At 30.5% G+C, this 10,220-nt stretch overlaps 1 non-coding gene across 1 annotated transcript; it reads right to left on the bottom strand.

The window, feature by feature from the left end:
- Positions 1 to 8,682: 8,682 nt before the first annotated feature.
- LOC128042781 (small nucleolar RNA R71) lies at positions 8,683 to 8,788 on the bottom strand. The gene has a single exon (XR_008198292.1). It is a non-coding gene; the product is annotated as a small nucleolar RNA R71 (small nucleolar RNA).
- Between the last annotated feature and the right edge of the window lie 1,432 nt (positions 8,789 to 10,220).

Here is a 10,220-nt window from a genome sequence, read left to right as displayed (position 1 = left end):
TAAAAAATAATTAAGAAACTAAAATATAAAATTACTTTTCCTTAAAAACTCAAGTAACTTTCTATAATATCCCATATTTTTATTTTTACTAGATAAAAATTAAAATTAATTCTAAAAAGGAAAAGAAAAGGAAATTAAAATGAAAATTGTTATTTTCCTATAAAACCCCATATAATTTCTTGTAAAATCCCATGTTTTTCCTTTTATAGGAAAAAAACTAAAAGAAGTTCTAAAAGGGAAAAAATAAAGGAAATTGAAAAGATAAAATGGTATTTTCGTGTAAAAATCCAAGTTTTCCTATAAAGCCCTAGAAGTTTCCTTTTACTTGAAAGAAAACACTAAAATTAAATTTAATAAAAAGAAAAGAATAAAATTAATTTTTAATAGATAAAATAAGTGGCCAAAATGAAAACTGTTAAGTTGGGTAACTAAAATTAGTGTATAATAACATTAAATTAACGACGGGTGACCAAAATAGAAACTTATTAAAGTTGGGTGACTAAAATGAAAATGGTTGTTAACAACAAGACCTAATTTACATTTTTATTTTCAGTGCTTAAAATAAAAATTATAAAAGTTGGATGACCAACTATGTAGTTTACCCAAAAATAAAAAATAAAAAACACTATGGTTTAATTGTAATTTCAAATAAAAAACTAATAATTTATTAAAATTTTTATATGAATTTTGAGTTGTTAAATAAGTAGATACGTTTTCAATGCCCTCAACCCCTTTCTATCTTAATTTAAGGGCTAAAGTACAAGAATAAGAATTCAACTATGCACTTAATTTTATTTTGGTAATCCAATCACTATTATTTTTTCGATTTAGTCATTCAACTTTTAAACTTAAATATTTTAGTCACTCTCCCATTGATTCATGTTAACTCGGTAACAAAAGTCTAACATTTTTTTTGCATATTAACAAATTTATCTCTAATATTTATAAATTCTATCAATTTGATCATAAATCTAAAAATTAAACAAATTTAGTCATCATTGTTTACAAAATTTTCTCCTAATTATTTAAAACATACACAATTACAAATTGGGACATTTTGTAAGAATTTTTAGCTAATTATGTAGGCCCAATTTAATCTAAAATCATGTGGCCCAATTTAAAAGGAATAAGTGTTTTACTTTACTAGAAATTAAATTATATTCGATTATTCAGTTACTAAATAGATGTACTAGATTAAAATTGATCATTACAAATTGATTTTCCCTTTACCTATTAGAGTTACAAAAAAAAAAAACACAAATAAAAATTATAGCATTCATCGCTAATAGCTAACTCCAATTCCACATCAAATAATTCTTAAACTTGTGAAAATTATATGATTCTAAATATCCTAAAATCATTGTTTATGCAATATTAGAGATTTGATTTACGTAATATCAAGTTCATAAAGATTTTACATGTAGTATTAGAGCCTGAGTTAAAAAACATATAAATTTCTAAGTGAATATATAATTGTTTCTAATAAACTATTTATACTAATGGATATTTTTATTTTATTATTAATGATAACTAAAAAGATTATGGTTCTTGAATAGTTTTTCCTACATTTGGTTTGCAAATTAAGTTTAATGATGCATGCAACTAATAATGAAATAAACTTATTTTTATTTGTTCTCATAAAATTGCAAATGAGTTTTAGCACATGGTTTTTGAAATTGATAGAAATCATTATGTTTTCATGGATGGATGGATAAGTTTGAATATTTGAGATACATCTATAATTCCCTATTTTTGCTAATATTTCGTATTGATGCATTCATCAATTTTGTTAAGTGGCAAACCTAATTGAGGCATCGTCTTTTGTAATTTAACGAGTTCAATCTTATATGAATTATCGTTTTGAAACAAAAATTTAGTTTTGTATTTTATACTTCAACCTTTATCAAATTGGCATTAGATTAAATTATGAGTGGTAAGGGTATTAAAATTTTATCTTTTAAAGTTGAATATTTTAATTGATATATATATGTGTGATATGTAATTTATTAGTCACTAAAGTGATCGAATTAGAAAGTTTCATAGATATAGATTAAATTATGTATGTATAAATTGTCAATATTCATATAATTAATTAAATGCTTATGATGAAAAAATTGATAACTGACTTTCACTACTCATTAGAATTTTAGAATTTACCTAAAGGTGGATTACTTATTCTATGAATAGTAAAATTATAGTGACAAATTAATATTTTTGTTAGAGATATATTTGAATGTTCCAAAGCAACGTGTATATTTGATAGAAATTATTTATTTGTCCATTAAATTTATTAGTATTTATTTATGATAGTATATTGTAGTATTTAGGCAAAGGAGAACTAGGATATACTTGGATTTTTTTATATATTTGAATTCAATATTTGACCATTTATATATTGTTTTGCTTTATGTCTTATTTTATAGTTATTTCTCTTCATTTTCAAGCCTCATTTTTTACGTGATTTAATAGGTTAAACTTCTCTTAATGGAGTGAATAAGCCAAGTTCCATTTCGTTGTTTTGGATCTTGCGTAACACCTTCACCCAACCCGATCACTGAATCTGAGTATGGAGTGTCACAAATGGACCCGATTTGAACTAAGGACCAAATTTAAACTTAATAAAATTAAAACGGGCTTTATTAAATAATGTCTATATATATCTCTCTTACAACATAATCTTTAATAAAAGTTTACTATCTCAAGTTTTTGGATCTTTAATAAAAGTTTACTATCTCAAGTTTTTGGACTCTAAGGTAACTATTTAGCTACAATATATTCGCCCTCTTGGCAAAGTCTCTAAAGGTACTCCCTTCCTATGTGCATGACACTTGCTAACGGAGCCCCTTGGTTCAATACAATATGGCTTGGCCCGTCATCGAGTTTCTTATCCAATAAGCCTTGCAATCATAAGCCAAAAAGTTTGTAAGTTTGAATGAACTTAGTGAGTTTCTTCACTACTATTCGCTACAACCATGCATAGCTCACCCCTTCTTAGTTGGGGTATTAACTTAAAAGAAGAATAAAATGCTTTACTCCATGTTTTACATCAGACTTTCACGCCGTGCTTGATCTAGCAGGTCTTATGCGCCTTCCGCCTTTTTTTATTGGTTGATTCTCTCTTTACCTACATGCTTCTAGGGATGAATCATCGTTTCTCCTTATGCTGATTTTAAATTTTGAACACTTGGTGCTCATTGAGGCGTACCCCCATTTTCCCCCTTTAGGATGAGGTTTAATTGTACATTTTATCCTTAATATTACTCCCAATATGTCGTTCTCCTTTTCACTTTTCTCATAATAGTTTGGCGTACTTATCCCCATTTATTCAAGAAGGCTACTAGTAGGCCCTATTCCACATTGGCTGACTTAATCCTACCTTACCTTTCTCTACCTTTGATACTTTTAAATTATATAGATTTATTTAGCACATTTTTACTTATAATTTATGCAAATTTCGAGCATGTGGGTAGCCAATTGAGTCATTTTAATTCATATTAAGACATTAGACATAATTTGAGTGAATTTTGTAATTTTATATAATTCAATATTAGTTTTTCATAAATTTTCTATTTTATGCTTCATTTTAATTTTTACTCAATTTGCTATAGATTAGACCACTAAATTAATTCATATGGGAGTTAATAATATCACACATGAACACAAGTTAATTTCTACTTCATGTGGACGACAAGCTCACCAATTGGACTCATAAATTGAATTCAACCCAACTTGGAAGATGGTTGTTGAAAAGAATGAAGTCTGCTCTCAATTGGGTTGTCAAAATCGTCTAATAAGGGGGGAGAATGACCCATATTCGGCAAAGGCATGAGAGCAATCCAAATTAGCTTTGGGAGAATTAATTTGAAGGTCTCTAAATGTGCAAAGAAATAACAAATCATCCCCTAACTTCCACCTTGATTGCTGTCCAACCCATGCCACAAATCAAGCAAGAATCAAGCAAGAAAAATCAGCCCACTCTCCACAATTCATGGTCGGCCAAGCAAGGGAGCAATTCAAAGGATTTCTAAGCCATTTTTAGCTAACTCCCATGCTATCCCTCTACTATAAATACTACCTTCATTTCACTTCTCAAACATCACTCACCATTCATTCATCTTTCACTCATAACATTATCTTCTCCCTTTCACGCATAAGCCTTCCCATTTCCCCATTTCCTTTAGCTAGCATTTTCCCTTGAGGAAAACCATTCTTGGCCAGCCACTTTGAGGAGCATTTTGCAAAGGAGCAATCACGAGAACTAGAGGAAACCACCACAATCAGTTTTCGGAGAATAGTTGAAATCATCAAGAGTTTCTTCTTTCCTATTCTTTAATTTTGTTCTTAGTTATTCAACATGTTTGCAAATTGTTTTGATGTTTTTCCATTAACAATAATGACTTAATTTTGTTATGGCTAGAATGATTACATTAATTTGATAAATTTCATTTGATTCATGTTTATGATATTCTGTGCCACAGTTGTTCATGCTTCCAATTAAAATCATTTATGTATTTCATGCATTAAAACATGTTTGAATGCATTAGAATTAGTTGATCAGTCTTAACCAGATGGCAATTAATGGACACGATAATCAGAAGGTGCTTGCTTAATTTAGATCTTGATTCGATTAAATTAAAGGTTCGTAATAACTCGATTGAGCTCTATTACCTTGCATAACTTTAGGTTTGTGTGATTAAATTGTTTCAAACCTTATCAGTCCTTGTTACTTCATGTAACAACCCGTTTTCAGTGAAATTAGAACAGTAGTTTTGGGACCAAAAATCTAACGTAAAAATATTTATTTTATTATTATTTTAATGTCTACAGTATGTTAGTAGTGTAGTATAAAAATTTTGTTAAGAAATTTTGACGTTTGCATGCTTAATTAAGTAAAAAGGACTAAATCGCAAAAGGTGCAAAAGTATAGTTCCATTTGTTAAAGGTGTCTATTAGCTATGAAATTAAATTGTTAAGGGATTTATGTGGTGATTAACCATTATTATTATGATTTGACATTTATGGGCATGAATTAGATAATTTTAAGTTAAAAGTTAAAGGTTAATAAAGTAAATTAATAAATAAGTTAAGTAAAATAAAGAATAACAAAATGTCATCTTCCAAAAATGCTTTCATCCACCAAAAATTAAGCTTAGAAACTCCATTGAATAATTTTCAAGGTTCGGCCAAGTCTTTGCTTGCATGTTAGTATAATTTTGTTCCATTTTTAATAATTTTATGTTTTCGGGATTGTTATGGCTTAATCTAGCTAGCCCAGGGACTAATTTGCAAAACTATTAAAGGTTTAGGATTTTTTCATGAATTTTTTTTATGATTCTTGAAGTTTAATGAAAGATTATGAGTCATTTTTGATAAATAAACAAGTTTTGTAAAGTGAATTTTGATGAAAATGTCAATTATGGACTTATTTGAAAAATATGTAAAAGTACATGGTGAAATTGTGAAATTATGATTTTATGAGTTTCTATGGGTTTATAATGAATTTTGCTAGCATGGGTTAGGGGTGAAATTGCAAAAAATTCTATTTACGAGATTAAGGACTAAGTTGTAAAGAGTTAAAATATTAGGGAAAAACGTAAATTTTCAAAAGCATGAATTTTGGATTAAATTTAATAGCATGTGGATTAAAGAGGTTGAATTTTCCTATTTAGATTAAGATAGACCTCGTACGGATTTAGATCGAGGTAAAGTTAAAACTTCGGACTAGTTGACTCTGTTTCAACGCCTTTATCGTCGAGGTAAGTTCGTATGATTGTGTATTTTTTAATGTTATGTTTTGATCTATATTTTAATATGTTAATTGATATGTAAATGAATAATGTAAATCCAACGATGTATGACGACTATCGAGCCCTGTTTGAACTTTAGGAATTCGTAGGATACAAATGACATGTCATTAGGATTTTCATGTTTCGGGTGGTGGTCTTGAATGTCCTACCGATGGCTGAGGTCCTGCATTTGTTGCGAATACTCTACAGCTCATGTGAGTAGCATTGTGTAGCTTGCATTCCGACCCACAGCTCATGTGAGCATACCCATTTCACAACTCGTGTTAGGAATGATGTAAAGGAAATGAAAGGTTACAGTTATATGTTTAGCACACTTCGTGTGAGCTATCCTGTTTATTCGATGGTATTCTAAACGGTTCAATGGGTATGAAAAGGGAAATGAAATGGTAAGTGTTCAATATGAACCATGATATGTAGTTATGAAAAGAATTGAAATGGTGAGTACATTGAAAGTATGTTATGTTAAGGAAAATGATGAATTCAAATGAGTTATGTGCATGTATAATGGCTTACCTATGTTAAACTCATGTGGATTATGTTTGAGTATGCTAACAAGTGTTGTTGTTGGTGCTTAGGCTTGTGCCAAGCTTATGGTTGGATTGTATTATGCATAAATTTAATGTTATGCAATGAAATGGTAAGTTATGTTTTATGTTTTACGAACTTACTAAGAATTATATGCTTACGTAGTTTTCTTTCCTATGTTTTATAGATAATCAAAAGCTCGTTCGGTTTGGAAGCTCGTTGGATACCCATCACACTATCCCACGGATATATCGGTAGATTTCAATATTTTGGCCACGGTTATAATGGCATGTATAGGAAACTTATGCTTAAAGTTTGAGTTGAATGTTAAGTGTTGAATTTGGTATGTATATATATGATAGTTGTTTAGGTACCATTTGAAAATGATTAGTTTTGTGTCATTTAGATAATTTTGATGCATGTGAGAAATGGTCCAAATGGTAAGATTATTTTGATATGGCATGGATCTAGTATGGTATGTTTAAAATGTGGTTAACTGTGATATGTTTTGGTATGGAAATAAGATAGTTAATGAATGGTTAAGAATGCTCATGTATAGATATGTTTGATGTTTGATGATTGAGGTGCCTTATTGGCATATTGGTTGGATGCATTTTGGATCTTTGAATGGGTTTTTTTTTATGCAGGTTTTGAGCAAGTTTTAAAGCCTTGATCATGTGTGCAAAATTACTTAGGTATATGCTTGAGATGGGTGAATGAAATGGCTTGTTTTTGCCCTATTTCTTGTCCACACGGCCTAAGAAACGGGCGTGTATCTCAGTCGTGTGTGACACACGGCCATGAGACACGGCCGTGTGTCCCCTATAGGTTTTAAAGGGTTGCAAGTCAGGCAATTACATGACCTAGCAAACGGCCTGGCACACGGGCATGTGGCTTGGTCGTGTGACCCAAGTCAGAGAGTTATAGGAGTATGGACACGGGTTGGGACACGACCATGTGTCCCTATTTCGAATGTTACACGGCCTGAGACACAGGCGAGTGTTTGAGTTGCGTAAGGCACACGGCCGTGTGACCCTTGCAGTATGAAATTTTCTAACTTTTCCTTAATGTTTCAAATGTTCCCAATTTAGTCCTGAATCATTTCTAAAGTCTTTCTAAGGTCTTGATGGCTCGAATAAGGGACAATATGATCGAGTTTGAATGAATTATATTATGATTTATGAAATGTTTGGAAATGAATGTTTTTAAGTTACGCATTTACAGTAATGCTCTGTAACCCTATTCTGGCGACGAATAATGAGTTAGTGGTGTTACAGTTCACACAAATTCCAAGTTAATGAATGATCGAGTTGCCATGAATTTTTTTTAGAACATTGTTAAACATGATGAAAAATGAATTAAGTCAAAGGTTGTAATTATTCTAGCCTATTCATGTTATTGTTGTTAACTCGTGAAAATTGCTGCTAAACTTTCACCTTGCATTTCAATTGCATTTAGGTTAACTTGAATTTAGTTAATTAATTTAATTTGACAATATCACTCAAAATTATTGTGTTTTTCTTAACCAACTTGTGAATAGTAATTTTACATTTATCAATTTATACATAGTACATATGGAGACAATAAGTCTTATACTTATTTATTACTTGATAACGACTGTGTACACTTGCACATTTCGTCGCGAACCAAGTTTTTGGCGCCGTTGCCGAAGACTGCTAATTTACTCATTATTTGTGAAATTATTTATTGCAATTTGGTTTATTTATTTTTGGTTTTATTTAATTAATTTTTTTATTCTTTATTCTTTATTTTTGTGATTTTTTTCTAGGTGTTTATGAGCATAGATCGAATCATCGATTTACTCCCTATAGACCCTGAAATCAAGTGGACATTTAGACAAAGAAGACGAGAAAGATTAGCCCAGAGACAAGCCGTAGAGATGGACCTTGAAAATCAAAATTATGTTTAAGGGAATGGAGCCATTAATGCTCGTAATCCAATCCTTATTGCTAATGATAAGGATTGAGCTATAAGGTAGTACGCTGTGCCAAATTTTAATGAGTTAAATCTGAGAATTAGGAGACCGGGGATTGAGACACCGCAGTTTGAACTGAAGCCTTTGATGTTTTAGATGCTTCAAGCAATGGGCCAACTTAGTGAAATGCCCATAGAATATCCACACCTTCACCTTTAATTGTTTATGGAAGGGAGTGGTTCCTTCAAGATAGTCGGTATAACTAAAGACACATTGAGATTGAAGTTGTTTCTATACTCGTTGCGAGATCGAGCACGAGCATGGTTTAATTCGTTATCACCCAATTCAATTTATACTTGGCAAGAATTAGCGGAACGCTTTTTGGTAAAGTATTTCCCACCTAGCAAAATGCTAAGTTGCGGAATGAGATTACCACTTTTTAGCAGATGGATGATGAATCCCTATATGAGGGATGGGAAAGATTTAAAGAGTTACTATGCAAATGCCTTCACCACAGATTTAACATTGTATCCAATTGGAGATATTTTATAATGGTCTTAACGCACACACAAGGTTGGTGGTAGATGCTTCTGCGAATGGTGCTATTTTAACGAAGTCTTATAATGAGACTTACGAAACCATCGAGAGAATGTGATATGGATTAAGTGGAAGCGGATCAAATTCAAGTTGTTTGACTCGAAAAGGAAAGATTTGGATATGATTTAAAAAAAGAAATAAACAAATTTAGTAATAAAAAAATTGAAAATAGTAAAAGAAGAAATTTTAGAATAAAAATAAATAAAAATCATAAATAAATAAGAAATAAAAATTTTAAAAAAAAGTGGCAGATGAACAAGTAAACTGATGGATATGATGGATAGAAGGATAAATGTCCAATTGAATCCTTTGAGATATAAATCCCCAAAAACTCAATTAATAGCTCTAATCAACCCTCCAAGAAATAATTCCTGACAAATTGATGGGTGAAGAATGAATTCCCATGACTCCATGAAGAAAATTGAGAATAAAACTACTTATAAAAATCACGAGAAAGAAATCTTGCACAAAAAAAAAAAATCCCAGAGTTGAAAACTTTATTAATGAAAAATAATTATCTGATTTGTGTACAATGCAAAGGCCTATATATAGGCTAGCTAAATAAATTTAAATAAAACTCTTAAGTATACTAGAATTCTAATTAATATAGAGAAGAAGTAGTTTGAACCTAAACTTTCTTGTTGACATAAAACTCCTAAATAACTTAAACTACTTAGTAATGAATAAAAATTAGGAATAATAAAATAATAAAAATAATAAGAGCTGATAAATATAATATTGGACTCATATATAATAAAAATTAAGCCCAAAACCCGAACCCAATATGATTTAAACTCGAGTTGAAAGCCCAAAACTCGTAATTCTCGTCATAATCCCGTCTAGAAATTTTGCTCGCATAGTCTTCACTAAAACGATCATAACTTGAGCTCCCGAACTCAAAATTGAGTGATTTTAAGTGTGTTTTGAAGCTAAGAAATAGATTTTTGAACGCCATGAAGATATCTCAACCCCAAAATTCTTGGATCCCATCCAAAAAGTCATCGCAAATTTACTAATTTCCCAAACTTGAAAATTGACAGCTTCGGTGAATAGAATTTAATAAATTTCACCCCATTCGTGCATGTATCATTCCCCCTTTACTTGAAAAGATTCATCCTCGAATCTTGTCTTTGGTTGAATAAGAAAGAATCTTTATCATAGGTGGAATGATTTAATTGAGCTCCTCGCAAAGGATCAACAAATTCTTGAAAGAATGAAACAAGTCCACTAGACAAATTCAAGTTAAGGTTGGTGAAAACATAATTATTCCTCTCTTTAAAATAGATTCTCTCTTTTTTTATATTTTCTTTTTCCATGTGAACTGGACTCTCTAATTTTACCTTATAGAAATTTTC

The sequence above is a fragment of the Gossypium raimondii genome, chromosome 7 (genome assembly GCF_025698545.1).
Source record: "Gossypium raimondii isolate GPD5lz chromosome 7, ASM2569854v1, whole genome shotgun sequence".
NCBI classification, from domain to species: Eukaryota; Viridiplantae; Streptophyta; class Magnoliopsida; order Malvales; family Malvaceae; genus Gossypium; species Gossypium raimondii.
Note: the sequence above shows the minus strand (reverse complement) of the source record. Positions and strands in the feature narration are given on the sequence as shown.